General features: G+C 40.6%; 1 long non-coding RNA gene across 1 annotated transcript; it reads left to right on the top strand.

The window, feature by feature from the left end:
- The first annotated feature begins 468 nt into the window (after window positions 1-468).
- On the top strand, window positions 469-2,376 carry LOC147822947 (uncharacterized). Its single transcript, XR_015444775.1, has 3 exons — window positions 469-808; window positions 1,615-1,682; window positions 1,953-2,376. It is a non-coding gene; the product is annotated as an uncharacterized LOC147822947 (long non-coding RNA).
- Window positions 2,377-26,482: the final 24,106 nt, after the last annotated feature.

Genomic DNA, 26,482 nt, shown 5'->3' with positions numbered 1-26,482 from the left:
AGGCACTGACAAGGGACTTGAGTGTAGTGTACAGTGAGAGAAAACCCCACTGCAGTACCCAAAAGGCCAATCGAAGCGCTGTGATGAGGTGTAGCATGTAACTGCTTGCAAAGCAAAAATCTTAGAGCCTACCTCTGATTTTCAGGGATGCATTTGGGATCAAAGGTCTAATTTTAGCTGTCTAGAAATCAGCCTAGATAAATTTAGCATATGCCATATACTTATGCCCTACATGTTTCTTAGCATTCTAAAGTGATCAATTATGGGAGTTGTGCATCTGTGAATTCAACTAACCACAGATTGGAGATATTTGTGGAAAAAAATTGCATCTGTATTGAAAATGTGCACATTTTCTTGTCATTTTTAAATATAGTATAACAACTATTTCCATAGCATTTACATTGTATTATATATTATGAGTAATCTAGAAATGATTTAATGAATAAAAGAGGATGTGAGTAGATTATATGGAAATACTACAACATGTTATAGAAGGAACTTTTGGTGTCTGCACAGGATCCTGGAACCAGTCCTTTGAGAACACAGAGGGATTACTGAACCATGGAACATCCTTGAAAAGCATCAGGACCTCCCAATGAGATGGCTTATCTTCATTTATGTGGGGGTGCACCGGACATAAAATGCCACAGTCACACAATGGACACGAGATATAATTATGCTAGTGCAAAGAAAACTGATAACAAGTCAAGGGCAATCTACCCACAATTTCATATGTAAACCATAAGAACTACCATAACAACAATAGTAGTAACTATATAATGCATGGAGAAGCCTCTACTGTTGTAAGGTATGTCTGTAAGGGTCTAGGAAGGAAATAGTATTTTTATCAGATGACTCTATTGAAGAGATTTTGGTGAAAAGGCTATTGGGATAGATATGGCAAATTAAGGGAATCAAGAAATTTGAGGTACCAAGGAATTGGTGGTGGTAGATAGCAAGTTTTGTCCACACATTCTTCCCATCTCAGTATTCAAGCCCCTTTGCAATGTGACTTTCTAACTTTTTCTATTAAGAGATGGAATAGATTTTCACAGTCCTTAAATCTGGCCTGGACTTGTGATTTGCCTTGGAAGTCCTGCAATAGAATGTCCTAGAAGCAGTGCTGTGAAGTTTCAAAGGGAAGGCTTCTAGAAGCTTTGAAATTTCTGCCTTTCTCTTCCTTGTAGGTACCCTGAGACTTCCACCTAAAGAAGTGTAGGCTAGCCTAGTGCAGGATGAGGGGCCAAATGAAGGTGAGTGGACTCAACCAATAGTGAGCCCAGTGACCAATAAGTCATCTACCTAACCAAGCCATTGGATGACTGCAACCACAAGTGATCCTATAGAACCAGCAGAACTGTCCTGATGAACCCAGACCAAGCTGTAGAATCATCTGCAAATAAATGATTGTTTTAAATGATTATGCTTGGGGTGCCTTATTACATAGCAATAGATAACCAATTCAACTCATGTGCCTAAGGGGGCAGGCAATTGATAGACAGATAGTTCCTTAGGAATGTCAGAACAAGGGAACAAAATAGCCCACCCTCTTTTTCTCTTTTTCTCTTTTTCTCTGCTTTCCTTCTCTCTTCTTTCCTTCCTATTCCTTTTCAGTGCCTCCTGTGGGGTAATCCCAACCAGAAGCCAGAGGTCAAGGAGGACTTGGACATGCCGTCTATCAGGTTAAACTTTTGGGCTGAAAGTGGATCTAGGGGTGGGTAGAGGGGACAAATAAAAAATAGCTGAGCAGCTAGCAGGTACTTTTAAAGACAATCACCTATGCTTACAAGTATAGGGGTGGGGGAAACTACTGCTCCATAGATGACTGTTAAAGTGCTTTCAAAGCCCTTTGTTTTTACTTGCTTGTCTGTTTTATTTCATGTATAGGCCTCCAGAGAAACTTACAAGGAACCAGACAAATTCACTGACTCACTGTGATCCATCTCTTTTAGGTGACCTACAGCAAATTTTTCTCATTATAATACTATATTCTCCACCAAGAGGTGTTCTTGTCTGCCATTTTTTGAACATGCAATACATGAAGAAGTATGATGGCAAACTGAACATGCTCAGAAACACCCCCAGCTCCAGGTATGATAACAAATCTTTCCTGTACAAATATGTTTGAGTTTCTCCGATAAAAGCTCCCTACCTTCTCTTCTGGGGAAGACACTACTTTGGGAATTATCTCCAGTTTTCTCCTGACTTCTTACAAGGAATAAACTTTTCTTCACTCTTTTGCATCTTGGTTGTGCTTACCCTCTGTGCTTACAAAGGAACAAACCCACCATGTTGGTTACACAACCAGTGTGCAAGGATGACCGTTCAGTCCTTACGCTTATTGTAGATGGGTCTCTGTCCCTGTGGCTGCATGAAGCTCTCCATCTTCAGGAAACCCAAACACACACAGGCTCACCGTTCCAAAAACCATTCGCTTTCTGTAGAAGGGAAAGTGATCTGAGACTGCCTATTTGTTGCTATTCTCCCCTTAGAAGCGAGTCCACAGCGTACTCACCACCTCCTCAATGTGCAGCATACCCCATGAAATGGGAAAAAGCAGGAACAGTGTACACAATCCAGGAACCTCTCCTCCCCTTTTGCTAGCATCCCAGGCCACCCAGGTTTCCTACAGGGAAACTTTTCAATCATTTCCCAGTTGGAAGGCAGGAACTGGAAGCTGGAAATGGTCCAGCTTCTGCTTTTCCCCACAGTTCTGCACCCAAGCTATGCACTATTCTTCCTGGCAAGGAACTGTGGGAATAAAAGGAACATGGCAAAGCTGTGACACCAAAGCTCTCTCTGCCCCCAGGCTTGGAAGGAACCAGAGGGCCTTTTTTTCATCCCTATCCTTACAGCAGGAAAAATGAACCCACATTTAATAATTATCCTTTCCTCTGGGGCCAGAAGTTTCATTGTGATTTAGTGATCATTTAAACTGCATTCAGAGTAAAGGTAAGAGATATTTTTCTTGCTCTTTTACCCTGAAATGATATTAACAGATTATAGAGCAGTCCAGCTTTAGAGACCAGCAGGGCAGAGCTCCTGGGAAGGTGGGTTTATCTAGACAAATGTTAGGCAGAAGAAAAACCCAAAGAAAGATCGAAGCAGGTTGATTGATCCAGGAGTAGGAGAGTTTATTTTTTGAAATCTGGCTGATGAATGAAGACAAAGTAATTTTTTAGCTTCTCACCAAAGAGCCCCAAGGGGAAGGCAGCTGAAATTGAGGGGGTTAGAAAGGGGGCAGGGGGGCTGTGTGAAGATAATGGTGTGGGAGACATTTGCTGTTGATGAAAGCATGTAGGGGTGGAATGTGACTCCCTGGAGATCAAGACCCCCGTTCTCCCCAGTGCTGAACCCCATTCTGGAAAAGCAATAGAAGGAATCCAAAAAGAGCAGGTCTCTAGGCTGGGTTAGTCTGGGGCCTTATGGTGCCGAGGCTCCCGTTTCAGGTGCTGACTTTCTAATGAGATCCAGCATGGAGAGGCTGAGCTGGAGGTGTTATCTGTCACACAGTTATAAACAAGGTGGTGACTGTTTCCTATCCTTTTCTGCTACAGATCCAGTCTCATCCATCCTCCTAACTGACACCCAGTGGTCAACATCCCACTTTCCCATCCATGGTAGGAGGATAATGATGCTGGTTGGCATTGTGCTTTCAGACCTCGGGACACAAGGGACAAGCTTTCTTTCCTGCCCTAGATAGGGAAAAGGTGGATGGATTGGAGGGCTTTCTAACAAATGCTTAACTTTCCTCCACTTGAATAGAAGTGGGAGAGATGAGGGAAATGGAGAGGGGCAGCCTCAAAGGCCCGAACCCAGGCCCAGAGCAGCATTCAGTTAGAGACTTAACATTTGCCTGGTGACCTCTTATCTATCCGGGTGGTTCAGTCATTGGGTCTTTGTGCTGCACAATTGAGAAGGAAGGGTTTGCCCTTCCCAGCTGTTCCTGGGCCAACCTTCTGTCCAAGTGCTCACCATTAACATTTTCCTGACATGTGACTGATATCTTCATCTCACTTTGGGAAATAGTCCACCTCCAGGCCAAGGTGACCATGACCTCTGGCTGTGGAGCTGCACGTGATTCTCCCCAGGGACCCAGGAAAAACACTTTCACATGGGTGAGAGCTGTTATTTCCCATCCCCACCGTTGTGATTAAAGCTGACAAAAAATAAATAAATAACCGTGTGACAGAGCAGACAACAGGCGAGCTGGACAAAGAAAGAGAAGTGAAGAAGGGCATGAAGGAGGATGGGGAGAGGCAGGGGGAGGTCTGACTTAGAAGTATTCTCTGCAACTAAGAACAATGCAGCTGCCCAGGAAGATACCAGAGGCAGCACAGGCTATTAATAGGTCTGCACACATGGGGGCCAAGCTGCAGCATTTCTGACGTTCAGAAAGGATCTCCAGTGTTAAGTTGCTTGGGGGCTCTGATTTTGCTAACACAGTTAAATATAGATTTCTTTGAGATGACAGTTGGGAAGGGCGTGGGTGGATTGTAAGTGTGTGCTGCAATGCAATTTAATCCTGAATGTTTCTGTGGATGTCTTTACACACTCAGCAAACATTTCTGAGTATCTACCTTGTGCTAAGGTCAAGGTATGCACAGATGAAACACTTTGCCCTCAGAGAAGCCCACGGTCCAGTGGGATTGCCATTGCTATTCCTGCGGGGGCCAAGCAGACAGTGTAAATAAATGATGCAGGCAAGAAGGTGAGACATTGGAGTATGGTGAAGACTGTGGGAATTGTGTGCCTATGTCCACTGTCTAAGGATTGGGGAGCCACTTAGCCTCAGGTAACTATCTTTATGCCAAAATATCTGTCCAGCATTGCTGTCGTTTATGATTTTTAAAGAGGAAACCATATTTGGAATTTTGTGTATCTTTTTCTGTTTTTCTTTTAACACTATGTAGGCCAAATAAACCATGTCTGTAGCCTGCTGGAACCAGAAAGGGTCTTACAAAGATATAGGATAGGAGTTGAAATCGAAGAGGTCCCAGGGGCTTATGAGAGCCTGGAGCAGGAGGCGTTTACCTCAGCCTAGTGGGGAGGCAGGAGTATCTTCCTAGTGAAGGCATACTGAGTCTTGAATGATGTGTTGTTCGTGTAAGTCCTGGCGTGGGAGATCTTGAATGATGGTGTAAAGCATGTCAGGAAGACTGGAAGAGCTATTCACTCCAGGCTGACTGGTAACTTAGCTGGAGACACTACACATGCCTGCTTAGCTGAAATCTACATTTCTCAGCCTTCCCTATAACCAAAGGTGGCCATCTGACATTTCAGTCTGTCTCATGTCCTCAGAGGAAGGAGGTCACCCATTCTTCCCTTCTCTTTTCCTTCTTTTTGCTGACAGCAGAGTTAGGAGCATAGACTGTGCAGCTGGTGATTAAAATCTTTGGCTCTGGTTTCTATGAAATTGAGATAATATTATCTAACTCAGAGGGAGATTGTGAGAGTTAAAGGATTCATAGCTAGCCTTAGAGGGTTGCAAATGAATGGCTGGGATGTGTAGGGGCTGCAAGTCTTTCTGTCATCAGTATTATTCTGGTGACAATAGTTTTTATCCTTCAATGCTCTGGGATGGTAGAAGTACAAGAGAACAAAAGCCTGGGTTCTGGTTTCACACAGGCGCTTGTACTCATATACAGGGAGGAGTCAACTTCTCTGTTGTCTGAGTCATGGTGCTTTGCTTCTAGGATACAGCAGCTGGGCTTGTATCCTGCAAATACAATGAGTACCTAGAGGTCAGCTAGGGATCTCCTGGCCTATAAGAGCCAAGTGAAATGGCCTCAAATTGCCCCAAACTGCAGAGTGACACCAATATGAGGATGTGTGTGGCTCTTAGAATCTCTGTCTTACGAGCACAAATTTCTCTTATGCCAGCCTGGCCTGCGCACATCATTGTGGTAGAGAGAATGAGTCTATTTCCAGTTCCTAGCCATTAGCAATGATAGCCAGTGGCCCATGTGATATATGGATGGGTTGAAGGGGTTTACAAAATGCCCAGATGGAGCAGTGCATGGCCATCAAAAGAATTTCGGTCCTTTGTTAGATCTTTGTGTCTCCTTCCTCATCACTCCAGGAACCCATTTCTTGCTGGCTGCCTGATGGTCACAAAACTTTCCCTGCCAGGACTCTACTTACAGAATATGTGAGTAGCAAGTACCCCAACTGCTGTTGGGGAGAAGTCCCCTCCCATGGACTGCTCTCGTCTCACACACAGTACTGCTCTATTAGTCAAATTTGGCCTTGCCAAACCCATGGAAACAATGGCAGCCAGGGATTCTTTCCTCATCCTCCTTCCTCTCTCCCTCAAACAGAGTTTTGCATCACAGCTGGATTTTTCTCCCAGCCCTCACTACCTCCAGCTTCTCTCAATAAAACTTCTCTACATTTATTCTCATCTTAGCATCTGTTCTTTGATAACACATTGCCCAAGTTTGTTGGAAGAGGACAAATATTCTTCTTTCACACTTGAGGGGCTTACCCAGTTCTAGAAGTACTTGAATAATATTGAAGAGAACAATACCTTGCTAAAGGTGGCACTTCATGAACCAAGAGAATATATTTTGGTAATGGTGTGTTCCTCCCAGCTTCCTTCAGGTATAAGGGTCTGGCTCTATTCTTACACACTCAAAAGAGGAGAATGTGATGTCTGGGAGTTGGGAAAACCCTGGAGCTTTAACTAGTCTGTTTCAATTTCTAGGAGGATATAGGAGTATCTTTTATACTAGATGGGACATTTTGGATAGTAAATAACAGAAACCCAAACTCAAAATGGCTTTAACGTGAAAGAAGATCTATGTTCCAAGGAAATGTGTCCCCAGGGCTGGTTAACTCTGTGGTTCTCTATGTTACCAAGGATCAAGGTTCTGTCACAGGATGCCCTCCTTATGGTGTCAAGATGGCTGCCACAGCCAATCATCACACTCAGGTACAACTATGTTCAGAGGTGAAAGAGAGAGAGAAAGAAGTACATAATACATGTCAGGATAAGTAACAGAAGGGTTAGTAAGTCCTACCTGGGATAGAGACACCACCTTGGGTAATGTTGAATAGAAACCTGAAGGAGCTGAGGAAGTGAGCAGAGAATAATCTGAGGAACAACCCAGGCAAACAAAGCAACCACAAAGGCTCCAAGGTACAATGATCTCAGCAGCTTCAAGAGGCAATGAGGAGCATGGATTAAAGGGCTCACACTGCCTGAACAGAGAATCTTGGACAAGGAGGAGGAGAAGGTCAGGAGCGGCCAGGGTTGAGCCTGCCTGGCTACATGGCAGAACATAATGTGCTGGTGGCTTAAGCAATAATTTATTTGTTCACAGTTCTGCAGGCTGTAAGTTCAAAATCAAGGAGCAGTCAGGGGTTTCCAATGAGGGCTCACTTCCTGTATTATTGCAAAAGACAGGCTTCATGCTGTGACCTCACATGGCATTGCCTCAGAGTGAGAGCAAGAGAAGAGAACATTCTGGTGTCTCTTCCTTTATAAATATATATATTTATAAATATATAAATTTATATCCCATTGGGTTAGAGTCACACCATCATGATCTCATTTAACTTAGCTACCTCCTTCAAGGATCTGTCACCAAATACCATCACTTCGGTGGTTAGGGCTTCAGCTTATGCATTTGGTGGGAGGATACAATTCAACCCATCACACCAGGTCACCCAAGTAGGGCTTGGCAGGCAGATGAAAAGGTGGCATGACGTTTTCTGTGGTATAGAGGAGGCCAGTAGAGGATTCCAAGCAGCAGAAGGAATTGGGTTTTAATGAGATCCTCTCAGCCTCTGTAGTAGGAGGGGCACAGCAAGGTGGAGATGAGGGACTGAGTTCAGTGGCTGGTGTCACAAAAAGGCCACAGGTGGTGTTGATTGGTAGCCAGGGGAGTCATGAGAAATGGTCAGATTCTAGATGCATTTGAAGATGGCACCAATATGTTTTGAAGATGGATTTTATCTCAGGGTTAGGGAAAGAATTCGGAGAGCACTCCTCAGTTTTTGACCTTGAGTAGCTGGTGAACATTAGCACCTTTTCTTAAGAAGGGAAGAACCAGGCTGGAAGTGTAGCTCATCAATAGAGTTCTTGCCTAGTATGGATGAAGTCCTGGGTTTGATTCTCAGCACTGTGGATTTGGACAAAATAGCCAGAGAATATCTCATCCCCAGGTGAATGAGAACAGTAAGCCAGACACGGATTCTTTTCACATTAGCCAGGGTGAGCTGAGTAATGCCACATTTTGTGAAAAATGGAATCCCAACATAGGAAACAAATGGAATTCATAAAACAGATGCAAATAGATTTCCAGGAGATGAAAATCTACATTGAAAGTCTACATAGCAGAATGAGCCAATGTGAGGAGAGAATTTCAGATATAGAAGATAAGATTGTAATTAATGACCAGGAAAAGAAAATATGCTTCAAAATTATAAGGGAACATGAGAAATCAATCCAGCAGCTGCTAGATGATGCAAAGAAGAATAACATAAGACTGATTGGAGTCAAACTTCCCAAGTGGGGGAAAAGAACTTGACATACAGATAAGTGAGGCATATAGGACTCCAAATAGCCTTGATCAAAAAAAAATCTACACATAGGCATATAATTGTTAAGATTCCAGAAACTCAACAAAAGAACAAAGTTCTACAAGCAGTTAGAGAAAAGAAACAAATCACATACAAAGGAAAGCCCATCAGAATCACAGCAGACTTCTCAACACAAACCATCAAGGCAAGAAGAGCTTGGAGTGACATATTCCAAGCCCTAAAAGAAAACAGCCTCCAACCCTGATTGATGTACCCTGCAAAACTATCTTTCAAAATTGATGGAGAAATAAGATACTTTCATGACAAAGAGCACCTTAGGAACTTTGTGAATACCAAACCAGCACTCCAAAGAATTTTACACAATATCCTAGGAACAGACATTGAGGATCACAACCCCAGGAAACAAAGCAGAATGAACCCATCTGGCATGACAAGAATTTAAATGTAAAGGGGGAGAACACAACAAAAAGAAAATGTCATGATAATGAAAACACAATACGTATCAGTTATAGCCATCAATGTTAATGGTCTGAACTCACCAATCAAAAGAAATAGACTGGCAGAATGGGTCAAGAAGCAAAATCCAACAATATGCTGCATACAAGAAACACACTTAATTCAAAAAGAAACTCATAGACTGAAAGTTAAAGGGTAGAAAACACTACTCCATGCAACAGGAACCCCAAAAAAAGCAGGAGTAGCTATCCTCTTGGAAGATCAAGTAGATTTCAAACCAACACTGATTAACATCCTTGTAAAGGGAACAATCCAACAGGAAGAGATGACAATCATAAATATCTATGCACCAAACACTAGTGCACACAACTATATAAAACAAATACTGACGGACATGAAAAGTCACATATACACTAATACAATTGTAGTGGGGGACCTCAACACTGCTCTGTCACAAATAGATAGATCAACTAGACAAAAAATAAGTAATGAAATACTAGAATTCAATTGAACTCTTGAACAAATGAACTTAACAGATGTTTATAGAGTCTTCCACCCCACAAAATCAGAATACACATTCTTCTCAGCTGCACATGGGTCATTCTGGAAAATAGACCACATACTCACACATAGAACATGTTTAAGTAAGTGCAAAGGAATTGAAGTTATTCCCTGTATATATTCCCTGTATATTATCAGACCATAGTGCGATGAAATTGATCCATAGCAAAAGAAACTGGAAAAATTTCATAAACACGTGGAAATTGAACAACACACTTCTGAATAAACAATGGGTCAGAGAGGAAATTAAAGAAGAAATCAGACAGTTCCTTCAATTAAATGACAATGACAATACAACATATCAGAATCTGTGGGACACAATGAAAGCTGTCTTATGAGGGAAATTCATAGCAGTGAATACACATATTAGGAAAACAGAAAGAGCCCAATTAAACAACCTGATGCTGAACCTCAAGCTTCTAGAAGAAGAAGACCAGGATAAACCCAAAGCTCATACAAGGGAGGAAATTATAAAGATCAGAGGAGAAATCAATGCAATGGAGATTAAGAGAATGATGCAAAAAATCAATGAAGCCAAGAGTTGGTTCTTCAAAAGAATCAACAAAATTGACAAATCCTTAGCCAACCTTATCAGAAAAAGGAAAGAAAAGGCCCAAATCCATGCAATTAGGAATGAAAAGGGTGAAATTACAACAGACCCAGCAGAAATCCAGAGGATCATCAATACCTACTTCCAGAACCTATATGCCAATAAGATGGAAAACACAGAAGAAATGGACAGATTCCTAGATACATATGAATTACCAAAGTTGAACAAAGAAGACCTAAAAATTCTGAACAACCCAATATCAATCAATGAAATTGAAAACATAATGAAAAACTTATCAACTAAGAAAAGCCAGGGCCCTGATGGCTTCACTGCTGAATTCTACAAGACATTTAGAGAGAAACTACTACCACTACTGTTTAAACTCTTCAATGAAATTGGAAGGGAAGCAATACTCCTAAATTCATTCCTGGAAGCAAGCATCACCTTGATCCCCAAAGCAGAGAAAGACCCAACCGAAAGGGAGAACTATAGGCCTATCTCACTCATGAACATAGATGCAAAAATCCTTAATAAGATACTGGCAAATAGGATGCACAAGATTATCAAGAAAATCATACACACTGACTGAGTGGAATTCATCCTAGGGTTGCAGGGATGGTTCAACGTATGCAAACCAATCAATGTAATACACTATATCAATAGAGCCAAGGACAAAAACTGTATGATCATCTCAATAGATGCAGAAAAAGTATTTGACAAAATCCAACATGGATTTATGATAACCCCCCCCCCCAATTGGAATAAACAGTCTCTATCTCAGTCTGACAAAAGCCATCTATGAAAAACTAACAGCCAATATCATACTAAATGGTCAAAAACTGAAATCCTTCACACTAAAATCAGGAAAAAGACAAGGATGTCCACTATCACCCGTCCTGTTCAATATAATTTTGGAAACATTAGCCACAACAATTAGACAATAGAAATAAATAAAAGGAATGAAGATAGGAAATGAAGAAGTCAAATTGTCGTTTGCAGATGACATGATACTCTATATAGAAGTCCCCAAGAACTCCACCAAGTCTTCTAGACCTCATAACCAAGTTCAGTAAAGTAGCTGGATACAAGATCAACACACAAAAATCAATAGCTTTCCTCTACACGAACAGACAACTGATAGAGAAATAGGGCAAACAATGTCTTTCACAATAGCATCCAAAAAACTGAAATACCTAGGAATCAATCTAACAACAGAAATCAAAGACCTGTTCCCTGAAAACTATAGCACTCTGTAAAAAGATATTGAAGTGGATTACAGAAAATGGAAAGACATCCCTTGCACCTGGGGGTAGGAAGGATCAACATAGTGAAAATGGCCATACTTCCAAAACTGCTATATAGATTCAATGCAATCCCAATTGAAATCCCAGCAGCATACTTCATGGACCTTGAGAAAACAATCCAAAAGTTCATTTGGAACAAGAAGAGACCTAGAATAGCAAATGCAATCCTAGGCAACAGACCCATGGCAGGGCATATCACAACCCCCAACTTGAAACTATACTACAAAGCTATTGTGATAAAAACAGCAAGGTACTAGTAAAGAAACAGACCTGAGGACCAGTAGAATAGATTAGAAGATGCAGAAACAACTCCAGACACACTCAGCCACCTCATCTTCCACAAAGGAGCCAACACCCTCACTAGAGGAAGGATAGCCTCTTTAATAAATGGTGCTGGAAAAATTGTGTTTCAACTTGTCAAACACTACAACTAGACATGTATTTCTCATCATGCACTAAACTAAAATTGAAATGGATTAAAGATCTAAATATTAAAACAGGAACACTGAACCAGCTGGAACAGAGGTTGGGTAGAACTCTTGAAGACATTGGTGTAGGAAAAGCTTTTATGAACAAAACCTCAATTGCCCCTGAACTAATACAATCAAGAAGTGGGATCTCTTCTTACTAAAAAAGCTTCTGCACAGCAAGAGAAACCACCAACAGTGTGAAGAGACAACCCACAATGTGGGAAAAAAATTTCACCTGTTAATCCTCAGACATAGATCTACTACCTAGAATCTACATAGATCTTTAAAAAATCAGACCCCCCAAATTTAAAGACCCAATCCAAAATTGGGCAACTGAAATGAACAGACTTTTCTCTCACAAAGAAGTAGAAGTAGAAAATAAACATATGAAATGTTCAACATCCTGGTCATTCGAGAGATGCAAATGAAAACAATGCTGAGGTTCCACCTCACCCCAGAAAGAATGGCTGCTATCATGAAATCAACCAATAACGAATGCTGGCAGGACTTTGGGTTAAGAGGAACAATGCTCCACTGCTGGTGGGAGTGTAGGCTGGTGCAACTACTGTGGAAATCAGTAAGGAGATACCTCAAAGAACTAGGATTGGAAGTCTCATTTGACCCAGCTATTCCCCTGCTGGGTATCTTCCCCAAAGAATTAAAAGAATCATACCACAGTGATATATGAGCACCCATGTTCATAGCAGCACAATTTGTAATGGCTAAAAACTTGGAAGCAGCCCTATTCCCCATCACCTGGAGACTGGATAAAGAAAATGTGGGTTTTTAAAATAAAATGGAGTACTACTCAGCCATAAAAAATGACAAATTAGAGATATTTATAGCTAAATGGATGCACATTGAGATGATACTCTTAAGTGAAATAAATAGGACACACGTGTAAATACCGAATAGTTTTAGTGTGAGAAACTGAAAGTGTAAATGAGGACTAAAAGGTATAATAGATAATGTGAGATAGGAAGAAAAAGGGTAAAACAGAAAGGAAAGTGAGAGGGGTAGGTGAAAGGAAAGAAGGGAATGGAATTAATATGAGAAAATGAAAAAAATGGAAACAAAGTCTTTATAAATAGGGAGGGATGGAGGGATTGAAGGAAGGGCAGGGAAATGGGAAAAAAATAAGAACCTAGAGAGTATGTAAAGGTGCAAATTTCCAATGATGAGTGTCATTATATTGTATATGTAAAATGTACCAATAAAATTGATGAGAAAAATAAAATTAATTTTTAAAAAGATAGATTTATTATCTTAGATTTCTGTAGGTCAGAAGTAGAATGGGTCTAACTAGGCTAAAATCAAGTTAGTCCTTTAGGTCAGAAGTCCAGTTAGACACTGTAGGTCTGTTTTCCTTTCCAAAAGCTTGAGCAGAGAATCTGTTTCTTTCCCTTTTTCAGCTTCCTGAGGCTGCCTGCATGCCTTGGGCTAGGCCCCCATTACAACTCTCTTTGACCTCCTCCAGGAAAGTTTACACAGTTGTATCTCCCTATGATTAGACTTAGACCCACCTGCATAATCCAGGATAATTTCCCCATTTCAAGTCCCTTAACTTTCATTCAATCCACATTTTGCCATGTGAAGTGGCATATACACAAGTTCCCAGGATTAGGGCATGAACATTTGGGGGAAGTCATTACTTTGACCACCATATCAGTCTCTTCCCTTTATATCTAGTTTGTAGAACAGATCAGGAAGCTAGTATGTAAGTACTCATTAAATTAGTTGAAGAAATGAGCAGCTCCTATGTATTGGGCTGGTACACACAGGTGCTGCATAGATGTCAGGTACTCTTTGTGTTTTTTTAATTTGTTTTCTAGATATCCCAGTGGTAGATTTTACCTTCATTTTACCAGTAGGGAAATTAAGGCTAAGAGGGGTGACACAGCTAGCCTGGGGCCAACCAACTGGTAGGTGGCAGAGCTGAAACTATAACGTTTAAGTTCTGCCTCCAAACCTCCTTGTGTCTATACTTTCCCTCTCAAGGGAGGCTGTCTTAAGCCGGGGCACACGCGCCCCACAGTTGTCTTCTTGTGCACAGTTGCCTTCTTGTCAGTCAGTAATGCCTCCTCCAAAGGTGGATTAAAGATAGCTGAAACCCTGTCTGCCTCCCTTTGGGAGGGAAAACCCTTTAACTTCTTTTAATGCAAGCAATTCTGCCAACTGGACATGAGGAAAGTTTAGCTGGGATGGGGGTAGAAGTCTTGCTTCTTAACTTGTCACCCAAGACCCAGCAGTAGTACATCTCATGGTAGCAATAGGAATGCAAATTCTTAGAGTCCCTGAGCTACTGAGACTTTCTTTCTTTCTTTCTCTCTTTCTCTTTCTTTCTTTCTTTCTCTTTCTTTCTTTCTTTCTTTCTTTCTTTCTTTCTTTCTTTCTTTCTTTCTTTCTTTCTTTCTTTCTTTCTTTCCTCCTCCCTTCCTTCTTTCCTTTCTTTTCTTTTTTTTTTTTTGATTCTGGAAATGGAACCCAGAGCCTTGCAGGCAGTAGACCAGCAATGTAGCACTGTGCTCCACCCCTAGCCTTGCCAGCCTCTGCATCTTGACAGTATCCCCAAGTGGTTTGCTCACACATTGGTCTTTGAGATGCCCCTGTGGGAGATACCAACAGAGGTCTAGGCCCTCACTAACCCTGGCAGGAGGGGTACCTTATTATTCTTATGATAAGTGAAACTTGAACTCTTCTGGGATGTAAATGGCCTCAAAGGCTCCTTGAAGTCCTTATTTTATCTAAGTCAGAAATAAAGAGAAAGAAATTAAGAAATAGGCAGATAAAGACTCAAATTCTTTGGGGGAGAACAAAAAACAGAAGAAAGAAGAAAGAAAAAATACAATATTTCCTGAAACATTGATATGAAAAAAAAAATAACAAAAGTAGCCTTGAAGTACAGCAGAAGAGAAATCTGGGGAGCTTTGCTTGATAGAATTATTGGAAACTCTTCTTCCTGGCTAAGGGAAAAAATTCAAATAGATTTATAATATTGTTTTCCCTTCACATGCTTGCTACTCCCAATAAAGCCAGCAACCAGTTTTCAAATCTTTTGATTCTATTTGTCTTGTGGTTAATAATTTGCAGTTTACCCAGCAGGCAACATAACACAAAGAATTTCTGTGCTCTGGCTGGCAACACTAGGGAACAGGTCCTCTTAGATGCTTAACTCCTCCCAAGGTAGTGAGGCAGTAAATTAGGGCATGACAAAGCTGACTGGTCATGATCTGTTAATTACAAAATCCCAAGACACATGCACAGAAAAGTTCCCAAAGCCCTGCATGTGGACTTCTTTCACAAACTCAAGCATGTTTTGATGCGGTGGCCTAGACCTAACATCAGCCTGAGGAGTATGGGTGATTAAAAAAACAACAGTCACCATTAAGCTCTTTGCTACTGTGTTCTTGTTCCTGGGTTTTGGGGCACTGGAGTCTCCTTCTGGAAAGGATTTCTAGAACTGATCAAGATAAGTGCGAGTGGTACCAAAGTTTTATTAATGGTAGAAAAAATACAGAGGCCCTGCAGAGTGAGTTTGGGCCAAATAAAAGTAGGAAAAGAAGTATACCCTATAGTATAAGGGCAGATCACCGTCCTAGGGAGAATACAGTGGCAAAAACTCAATGTGGACTGTCCTTTTTGTATCACCCACTCCTAAGGCTGACATCAGGTCTGGGCCATCCTATTGAAAGCATGCTCAAATTCTTGCAAGAATTCCATGAGCAGGGCTTTGGGAGCTTTTCTGCATATGTGTCCTGGGATTTTGTCACACCTACCACAGCCAGCTTTGCTATGCCCTAAACTCCTGTTTTATTTTCCCCCAGATACACATATCCCCATAATTCTCTATAGGGCACTGAAGGAATGAGGGTCTTTGTATTCTATAGCTTCTTATGGCTAGAAGGATCTGTAGACCCTACCTACTGGGGATTCTGTGCTCTCCAACTACCTTGAGGCAAGTGGCTCACTGGATGGGTGGAAGAGAAAAACTGTTAGAATACAACAAAGAAAAGAATTAGTGACTGGTGAGTTGCCTGTTTGATGAGAGAAAGAAACTTTAATATTAGCCCAAATATGAGGAGCAGGTCAGATTTTCATGCTTCCTGTGGAGGAGACTATGTCAGAGAGGGATGCCAGATAAATCATCAAGAGCCTGAGAGCCATGGTCTTAGCAAGATCCTATTTACTTGTCTGTAGCAGTACTGAAGTTTTGCTTTTTTAAAGAGGAGTCCTAGGTCTTCTAGAAGTTCTCAGAAATATCTTTTTTCTTACTCCTTTGAAAATTACAGTAACAATTTCTCATGTAGGATTTTTGTAGCCTGTCACTGCACCCCTTGAGGAAGGACCAAAATGTTTCCTTAGGAACTGGGAATAAGGCTAGGGTTTTGAGGGCCTCTAGGGTTGCCCTTCTTGCCTCCCTATCAGCCTTTTGATTTCCCAAGGAGATTTTTAGACATGTCTCTTTGGGATCCCTTGCAATGAATAACAGTGACTTGCTTGGGAAGATAGAATACCTCTAAGAGTTGTAGAATTTCTTGTTTGTATTTTATAGATGATTGCTTATTAGTCAGCAAAATTCTTCTTTCCACATTGCTGCATGGACATGTAGCACCAGAAAGGCATATTTGGTCTGTCTAGCTATATTTAGCTTTTTTACTTTTTCCTAATATCAATGTCTGAGTAAGAGCTATTAGTTCTGCCTTTTGAACAGAGGTCTCTAGGGGAAAGAGGTTTTACTTCAATGACCTGCTGTGAACTGACAACTGTATAACCTGCTTTTTGATGTCCTTCTTGTACAAAGCTACTCCCATCAGTGCACCACATCTCACCTCCTCAGGGTCTTGGAGGAGGTCATTGAGGTCCTGCCTGTTTGCATGGGGCTGGGAGATCACTTGTTCACAAGAGTGATTAACTTCTGAGCCTGTAGGTATCAGAGAGGCAGGATTAAGGTTAGTGCAAGTTTTTGTAATAACCTCAGGGTTGTCTAAGAGCATGGCCTGATACTTGGAAAGCTGTTCCCCTGTTAACCACAAATAACCTTTGGTCTCAAGAATTGCTTTGATCTGATGGGGAATCAGGATATCTATTTTCTATCCTAGCCTTTGGGTCAAGACACCCAAAGCAGTTCCTTTCTTTTCTGATATGTAGAGGAAGGAAAGTTTCCTTACACCATGCAGGAGGATCCATCTGTTGGCTGTTGGGAGCAATGCTACATAATTCTAGGGAAAAATAATTTGAGTAGGCCTAGTTCTGCCTACAGGCCAGCTATGGCCTTTCAGACATAATTGCATTTTGGCCTCAGGTCACAGCTGAGACCTCAGTGATCCCCTGATGCTGTAATGCTCCAGGACAAGACCACACCTGCGGAAGACACCCTGGGAGGAACCAAATCTTCATCTGCATAGTTCCTCATTGTTCTTAGATTTCCACCGCCCCTAGTCTTTTGCTACACCTTGTTTATCCCAATGTGAAGTACTGAACTCTGCATTTCACTTGTTACATTTGTTTCCCCATGTACTGAATAAAAGGTGCTTCAAGCTAGGGGGTCTTTGTCTTTGCTGCCCAGAGCAGCACTGATCAGACCCAAAGCTCAGCTTCTTCTCAGTCTCATTTTTCTACCTTTCCTGTAATTTGCCGTGTGCTGCCCTGGCTCACAGAAGACTAGGACTTACTGCAGAGGTTCTGGTAATGTCCCCTTTCCTTGTTCCCTACAGTTGGCTAATTAGGTCAGGGAGACCTGGCATAGACCTAACAGGTAAAATCCATTTTGGCCTTTGTCAGAATTTAAGAATTGTCCCCAGTTTTGCTAGTAAATCTCTTCCTAGCAAGGGAGTGGGACATCATAGGACAACTAGAAATGCATAGTTAAACATTTGGCCTTCAAAGTGACACATCAGAGCAGGAGTAAAGAATTTCCAACTGGAGGCTCCCTAGATCCCAACTATAGCTATAGATCTAAGGGAGAATTTTCCAGAGAAGTGAAAACAGAATGAAGTAATGAATTGGCTCACCCATGGCATCCAGCATTACCCAGAGTTTCTCATAGGAGATGGTATTATCTGTGGACAGGGGCATTGTAGGTTCCCTTGGGCCTCTTCAGAGCAGGAAACAAAGGTTTTGGCTAGTATAGCCCCTCTCTGGGAGTAGGTAAAGTCAACCCTCCAGTACTGTTAGGCACATTGGCTGCTTCACACTTGGAGCAGGATCCAGGCAGTGGATTGGTTTAGTCATGTGCTCAGTGTCCAGATTTCTTATAATTAAAACTGTAACTTTGATTGACTTTGGGTTTTCCCTTAGACAATCTGGGTAAGTTTAAAGCATTGCCAAATGAAACAGCTATCATTCTGGCATTTCTCTTTTGACCCTCCTCCAGATCCCAATTGTTGAACATAGAAAAGGTCACGTCCAGAAATTGGGTCATAGATGCCTGGGGTCCCATCTGAGTTTTCTTCATTAACTACTTACCAGTCAAATTATTTAAATACAGGATGATAAAAAATTATATGTTTTGAATTAATTTTTATAAGATAATATAACAGTAAATATAAAATGACAATTTTATTAAATTTATTCAATACAAGAATTGACTGGTTGAAATGACATCTGCCAATCAACATTTGTGTCTTAGTTACTTTTCTCATTGCTGAGACAAAATACCCAACTCTCAAAGTTAAAAGAAGAAAGGTTTATTTAGCTCACAGTTTGTAGAGGTTTCAGTCCCTTTTATCGGCTGGCTCCAAGGCAAGGTGGCATTGTAGAGGAGAAACAGTACATGGTAGGCAGAAGGTAGCAAAGCAATAAGGGATAACCAAAGCTCTTTCTATCCTTTATATCCTATCCAGAATACTTAGGGCAGGTAGCACTCACACTCTTAATCCTAGTGCCCTTGATCCTAGCATTGTACCAGAAATCACTTTCAGCATCACACACTCTAGATCCAGCCACCTCTGAAAAAGTCACACCTATGACTGCATGAAGCTTTGTGGGAACATCTAGACCCAAACCATAGCAACTCAGGATTGTCAGTATGTAAATAAATGCACTGCCCAAGGGATGCTTGTGGTAAACTGTTAAGTAGTTAAATAGATGGGGATCTGAGGACAGGATCATCGAAGGTATCCCTTTTTGTCATGGGCCACTCTGAATACCACAGTTTCTGGGCTTCTTCTGAGATAAAGAGTCACAAAAGCCACAAGTGAAGGGATTTTATTTCACCTTCTATGTTTTAAGCAGAAACAGTTTAACTGAAAAAGTCTCATAATTTAAACTGCTATCCTGTACCCATCTCTTGCCTTCTCCTGGTTCATATTGAACCCAAACTGTATTGTAATAGTAGATAAGCTATTCCTTTTTTTAAAGTTGGCAAGATCAAACCTTTCCCACTAATCAAGGATATGGCCTAGTGGCAAAGTCAGTGGAATCTGTGGAGTGTGGTTCATAGGGTTTCCCATAACTCATCTTGGGGCCTATAGAGAGAGACAACTAGGTCTCAGGTCCTTAAGATGGCATCACATGCAGAGGGAGGAGGGCCGATCTGAGCCCACAAAGTGTCCCTTGTAATACTTAAGTGTTCACTAGAGAGACATCTCTGTCCAAGGCTAGGATGATGCTGGCATCTTTTATAGAAGCATAGAAGAGAGCCCTACTGAGGGCCTTTTCTGTCCATACTTGGCCCACTAACTCCTTAGGGAGAGAGGTGTTGAGCCACTTGATGGCTCCAATTAGCCCTCTGAAACTCCCATGAGATCAGGGTGTTTTTCCCTCTCCCCCGAAGACTTCCTTAGCCATGTTGGGGCACTTGATGGCTCTACTTAAGCAAGATGCAACTACTTGAGAAACAGTACCTGAGGACTCCCTTGGGCATTTTGAGTCACTTGAGAAACAGTATATCTTGCATTTACCCCAATAGTAAAAGCTTTGATACTTTGTTTAAGGCAGCAGAGATGGAAACCTCTTTTTTAAAGAAAACCCTTTAAAAATTCTAAGAATGAGTATGGCTCTACCTTTGACTCACTGTCAGTTAAGCTTTACTGGCTGTTCTTTTGTTCTGTTCAGGTTGTCAGGCATATGTTTCTAAATTACCTGCATTTTGTTAGAAAAAATAAGGAAGGAATCCAGCCTAACTCAAAAGAAAAGAGGGAGGAAGCCCACATATTCCTTGTAATCCTCTTATCTACAAGGGTGAGATTTTCTGGTGATGATGAGGTCCATTGAAAACAAAGGTGGTGGAACCGACCTACATCACTAATTCAAAGTGGGTGGCCAGTCATGTAATGAGACAAGATGGTGACAATGACTAAACACCAAAAGAAAGAAAAGGCCATCCATCTAGGGGTAAAGTGCTGGTGGGACTTTGAGCTCAAAAGGAGTAAACTCGGGTAGGTGACTACTCAGGCAGGAGACCAAGTTACCAACAGTTATTTTCCCCAAAGAGTAAGAAAGCTGAGCAAAGTATCATGGAGAACAGAAACATAATTTCAAAAAGGCATACTAAACTCTAGGTTGCACACATGGTACCTGAACAATCTGTTTTGGAATTGGGTTAATAACAGACTCTCTGGATGTTCTTTACTGACTTGTATCCACAATGAGTGACCAAAAATGGGAAAGAAGCAAAGGGGAGTAAAACTTCAAGGGGGCCTGTAGCTTTCTGCAGCTGGAAGAAAAACACAGAGGCTATGCATTACCCTCTCCCTTCCCACATGGTGGGAAAAGCAGGAAATATGTTCTTGGCACCATAAGAAGAGTCTCCTGAGTTCCCCAACCTAGGGGAAAAGAGACAGGAAAGAAAGAAGCCTTTATGGCATTTTAGAGGGGGAAAAAATGCCTTACCTTCTCTCCTGGCTGGCTAAGCCAAATTATGTTATTAGGTTTTGGGGTGGTGGGTTTTCCTTCTAGAAGTGGTTTTTAGGTTCTTTCTGTACTGAGCAAAGAATTGGTCAAGACAAGTGCAAACCGCAAAGTTTTATTAAAGGTAGGAAGAGAAACAGGCTCTGCAGAGTGAGTTTGGGCCAAGTAAAAGTAGGAAAAGAAGTATACCCTACAGCCCGAGGGCAGGACACCATGCAAGAGAAAACAGTGGCAAAAGCTCAATGCTGACTGTCCTGTTTGTATCACCCACCTCTCAGGCTGACATCAGTCCATCCTTATGAAAATCTGGTTGAGTTATTGTGAGAAGTCTATATGCAGGGGTTGGAAACTGTTCTATGCATGTGTCCTGGGATTTGGTAACACCTACTTCCCTAGCCAGCTTTGCCACATCCCACTCTCCTGTCTCATTCTCTCACAGCAGCCATCTCCTTCCTATAGAATGTATTTATTTTCCTACTTTTAAGTGACCCAAACTCATTCTGCACAGCCTGTTTCTTTTCCTACCTTTAATAAATGTAAAACTTTATTATCATTTGTTCATGTCTTGACCAATTCTTTGTTTAGGACAGAAAGAGCCTAGAAATCACCTCCAGAAGGAGACTTCAGTACCCCAAAACCTCATAACAGTAGGATGGAATAAATAAAAACTGAGTAAAAAGGAGACAAGGAAACCAAGATTTAAAAGTTATACTTTTAAGAAAAAAATGCAGCTTCATGATACAAGTCCAGTTTATTTTATTTTTCTCTTTTCTTCTCCCAAAATATAATAAACTTGGGCAACTCTCTTTCACCTACAGATAGGTTTATTCTTTCCTTTTACTTGCAAATGGTCTTTTCCATCTATGAATAGACCACCTTTTTAGGATTTCCCATGTGAGTGGACCATTATCTCGTTATAGATAGGTCATCTTCTCCTAAACACTAGACAAGACTAAGACTACAAACTGTCCAATTCCACAGATTCCCACCATCCAAAATACATAAAAGATCCCCAGTTCTCAATTATATCATGCCTCATTTCTCTGAGTACCTGCTCTCCACTCTTGAGTGCAATCTCTATCTCTGTCTAATAAACCCTTCTCTTGTCTCTTAGTGAAATATCCTAAAATTTCTTTTCCCATGACACAAGTCAGTGGACTCACAAACTTATTCTACAAAAAGGGTGGATTAAGTTTTTTGTTTCAGTCTGCAGTCTTCAGTCAACCTGCAGACCCACCCTGGTGACATTTACCTTGGTGACCCAGATGGGATAAAAAAAAAGAGAGACATGGAAACTGAGGAGAATAATTTAGTTAAGTCCAGTATTTTATTTAGTTAGTTATTTTCTCTTTGTGCCCACTTTCCCCCAACCCCTTGGCCCTCTAAAACATAGTTTATCAGACAGAGGCAGAGAACTGGAGAGCAGCGGAGCCTAGTGTGTTCCACCACATGGGAGGAGGGAGAGGAACTACGTGGCCTCTGTTTTCTTAGCTATATAATCTGTAGTTGTTAAGTGACATCTCCAGACTTTTAAAACCCTCTGAGTTCCTTGCATTTGTTACAGGTCCCTAGGTATAGAACTCTTTGGGGTAAATTTTTGAGTAAAGTCCAGCTGTTGTACACAACTTTTTTTCCTACTTCCCTGATCTACTGATAAAGGTTGGAATAGTTACGTTCTAGGAACAAGGATGTTTGTTCTGGATGTGGCAGAAAACAAAGCAGAGCTGCTTCCTTAGGCAGTTTTGGCTCTGTGAAATTGGGTGGGCCACACATGCAGCTTGCTTCTAGGTTCTGAGGGCCCCTGGCATGACCCTGGTTTGGGGCAGGCTGCTCAGGCAGACTGACTTCAGGGAACTAAATAGGATTCCTGTATGTTCTTTCTCTCTCTTTTTGTCTTTTCTTTCTCTGTTTATCTCCTTCCAGAAGTACACAAGGCTGATTTTAAAACCATGTTCTAGATCTTACATGATTATAGGTAACAATATCTGTCCCCAAAATATCATGTTTAGGTTATATTTTATGAAGTTGGCACCAATTTAAGATAAAAGAGTTTTAAAAATGAAATTTTCTCCAAAGGTTAATTAGAGAGTAAACAGACAAGGCTTCAAAGCTCTTTTCTCTTTCCTTCTTCTGACTCTTGCTGGTTATAAGACTTTAGTGCAAACTAACAAAAAGGTACTCATAGTAGTGTAAAGTATTAAAAAAAATTGTTATCACTTAGAAAAGAAAAAAGAGAGCTAATTGATAACCTCAGAAAAAAAATCTGACTAGCCTATTTAAGGTTGAAGATCTACAACTATAAAAGAGATTAATATAGTTCAGCATGGCCAACTCATCTAAAAGTATACTTTAATATAGTTGTTTTATGTGTGTTGTCTTGTCGGTTCATGTGACTGTTAGTGTGTTTTGTTGGTTGGTTGAAATACCTGCAGCTGTTTCATTTAAGAAAAATAGTTTTTGAGCTCAACAGTTTCTTTTTCCTTTTTTAAAAAAATCTTTCTAGACTTGTGGCTCTTTTGGAGGTTTCCATGGAAAACTGACATAGGAGATTAGTGCATGGCAAAGCTGGCTGGGGAAGCAGACATGACCTTTTAATTACAAGATCTGGGAACACATCCCAGAGTATACTTTTGTCATGCTTTTTCCTCTTTTACTCAGCCCAGGCTCACTCTGCAGAGCCAGTTTCTCCTTCACTCTTCACTTTTACTTTTTCAAATAAACTTTGCCACTGCTTTTTGTTCATTTCATTCAATTCTTTTTTTTTTTTTCCTGAAATGAAAAGAACCTGGAATCTAACTCCAGGAGAGATGAGCAACTCAGAACCTGGTAACGTTTATTTGGTGAGCTACTTTTAAAAGGAGATACCTAATAACAAAACCAGTCGCATTGGCTTTTAGGATAGCCACTCAAACCATTATAGGATGAGGGTTAATAGGCTTATGTTTAAGTGATTGTTCTGTAATTCTGTTGTGATAGTTACATATACCTAAATGATTCGCAGTCCAGTCAAATTGACTCTATAGATTAAAGACTAGGCAATAATTATCTCTAAAGTACATTTGTAAAAAAGTACATTCTACCTAAAAAAGCGCTTTGTTCAAAAAAGGTAACAAATTTAAGTAGAAGTTTATGTAATTGGATAAAGGTGACTAAAAAGTTATTTTTTAGTAAAATGGAAATTTAAATGTAATTTGAGAGATAAAAATCCCAATGGTTCTATTTTAACAATGTCATCATAGTTGTTAAGACGCTGTTTGCTCTTGGTTTTAAATTTTCTTAGTAAAATTTTATAATTGTTATCTGGTAACATTTTATAGGAATTTGACTTCATAGACAATCATGATTGGTTAAGAAAAAAGATGGCAGTTCTCTGGCCATACTTTATATTTCAAAGTGTTCAATATCCAGATAAGATTATGATAATTGAACCTATTGCTCCCATTTCAATACTGGTGTAACTGACCTCCTGGGTATTTAACTATGAAGGGTTGGAGACCAATGCTAAAAATAGATAACTGTGTAAAGAGTACAGCCAATATTTTTGCCCTAGCCCTTCAAGGTCAAGGACCCAGAGCATGAAGGGACTTCTAAAGAAACCTACAACTCTGGTGCTAAAGATTGTTGGACCCCAGAGGACAAGAATCAACTAGTGTACATTGTGCTAAGAAGAGGGTCACTAAAGAAGGAAATGTTCCTGTATTTCCAAGGAAAGCTACATGGTCAAGCAAAGACTGTGACTCAACCTGGCAGATGACAGAACTGGTAGAGGAAAGACTAGAAGAGCTAAAGGGCTCTGTCCATGGCCCCAAAAGTAATGCCAGAGGAGCCTGAATTGATCTTCAGTATATATATCATCTATCTATCTATCTATCTATCTATCTATCTATCTATCTATCTATCTCCTATATATATGTACCATATATATATATAGAGAGAGAGAGAGAGAGAGAGACAGAGAGAGAGAAAGAGAGAGAGATTAATTTTGATTAACACAGGTCTCATTTCATCTTGCCCTATATATTCTTAAATACCCAGCAGAAAGCATAATCAAATTTAATATTAAAATAAAAGCTTGGCTAAATATACAAAGAGGGCAACTCAGCTAACTAGTATCCCTTTGTTGGAACAACAACAACAAAATACTTATGATAAATAGAGCAATGCCACCTGAAATATGAGATGGCTTCTTACCCAAGGCTGTAATTATACTACTGTATGAAGAGATTTTGACTTGTTTGCTATTGACTGGAGGGCAAGAGATTGAATAAGGTGGCCAGCCTCAAAAGATACTCAGTGGCTCTGTGACACAAGCCTATGGGTTTGATCACCTCCAGGGTGGATAGAAAAGTATACATTAGGGTATCCATGGATCCAAGAGTGCTGAGTTAAAATGATAGATCAACCACCTAACCTCTCAGTCTGTGGCATCATGGACCAGATTTGTTTTTCACCAGTAGAATTATCTGGTCACTATCTTTATTACCCAAACAAGACATGAGGATGTACTGGAACACATTGAATCTCTTACTAACTATACACAAAAAATTCTAGATGACACCACAGAGGGTATTTCATTACTAAATTCAGAAGTGAAAATGATGAAAGAAGCCATTCTACAAAATGAAATTGTCCTAGATATTCTAACAGCAGCACAGGTGGAACCTGTGCTATTATCAAAACAGAATGTTGTATGTACATTCCTGACAGCTCTGTAAATGTGTCTTCTGCATTGCAAGATCTACATTCAAAAATTGGTGCAATGTCAGATTCTGTCATAAACTTTAATGACTAGCTAGCATCTGGGTTCTCTGGAACAATCTAGTAGAAGAAAGTTCTCATTTTTCCGTTATCTATGAAACTGTGCATTGGAATTCTTTTATGTTGCATGATCCATTGTTGTTGTGGACTAATGTCTTGTCTCCCACTTTTTCAAACTATTGAAAGATTCTTGAAAGATAGAACCTGATATTCCTATGTTTCATTTAGATGAGTCAGGACAAGACTTTTGGTCCCTAGTAAGGCAGGATCACCTTCCCCCTCCCTCACACTCACAGCCTGAAGCATTTACATGAAATTGGACCTTCTGTACTCAGGGGGCCTTCTGCACTTCCTTAGAAATAAGGCACTAAAATCTCAAGGTGGCAAATGAGGGGATAGGGGCAAAATGAGATAGGATAGAAGAAATAAAAACTGGGTAGAAAAGACACAAGAAAATTGAGATTTTAAGAATTTGTACTTTTAAGAACTGCAGCTTCAGGATACAAGCCCATTTGTTTTTGTTTGTTTGTTTTTCTCTTTCTCTTCTCCCAAAACATAGCAAACCTAGGAAACCCCCTTTCACTTACAAATGGGTTTGCTCATTCTCTTTTTACTTGTAAATGATCCTCTTTCACCTATGAATAAAAAATATTTTTATGATTTCTCAAATGCATGGACCATTATCTCATCATGGATGAGCCATCCTCTTACACCTACTAGACAAAATTGAGTATAAATGATAAAATTCCATAGAATCCCTAGTTCCCAACTGTATTGTGTCTCATTTCTCTGAGTACATGCACCCTGCTCTTGAGTGCATCTTACATCTGTCTAATAAACCCTTCTTTTGCTAACTAACTTCTCTTACTAACATGTTCTTAAAATTATTTTTCCCTGATGAGAACCAGGAAAATCATAAACTTATTCTATAAAAAGGGTGGGTTAAGGCTGGGGATTTAGCTCAGTGGTTCCTCACCTGCCTTGCA

This window comes from Heterocephalus glaber, unplaced genomic scaffold, assembly GCF_053883595.1.
Source record: "Heterocephalus glaber isolate CG9 unplaced genomic scaffold, H.glaber_assembly_v1.0 deba00001606, whole genome shotgun sequence".
NCBI classification, from domain to species: domain Eukaryota; kingdom Metazoa; phylum Chordata; class Mammalia; order Rodentia; family Bathyergidae; genus Heterocephalus; species Heterocephalus glaber.
Note: the sequence above shows the minus strand (reverse complement) of the source record. Positions and strands in the feature narration are given on the sequence as shown.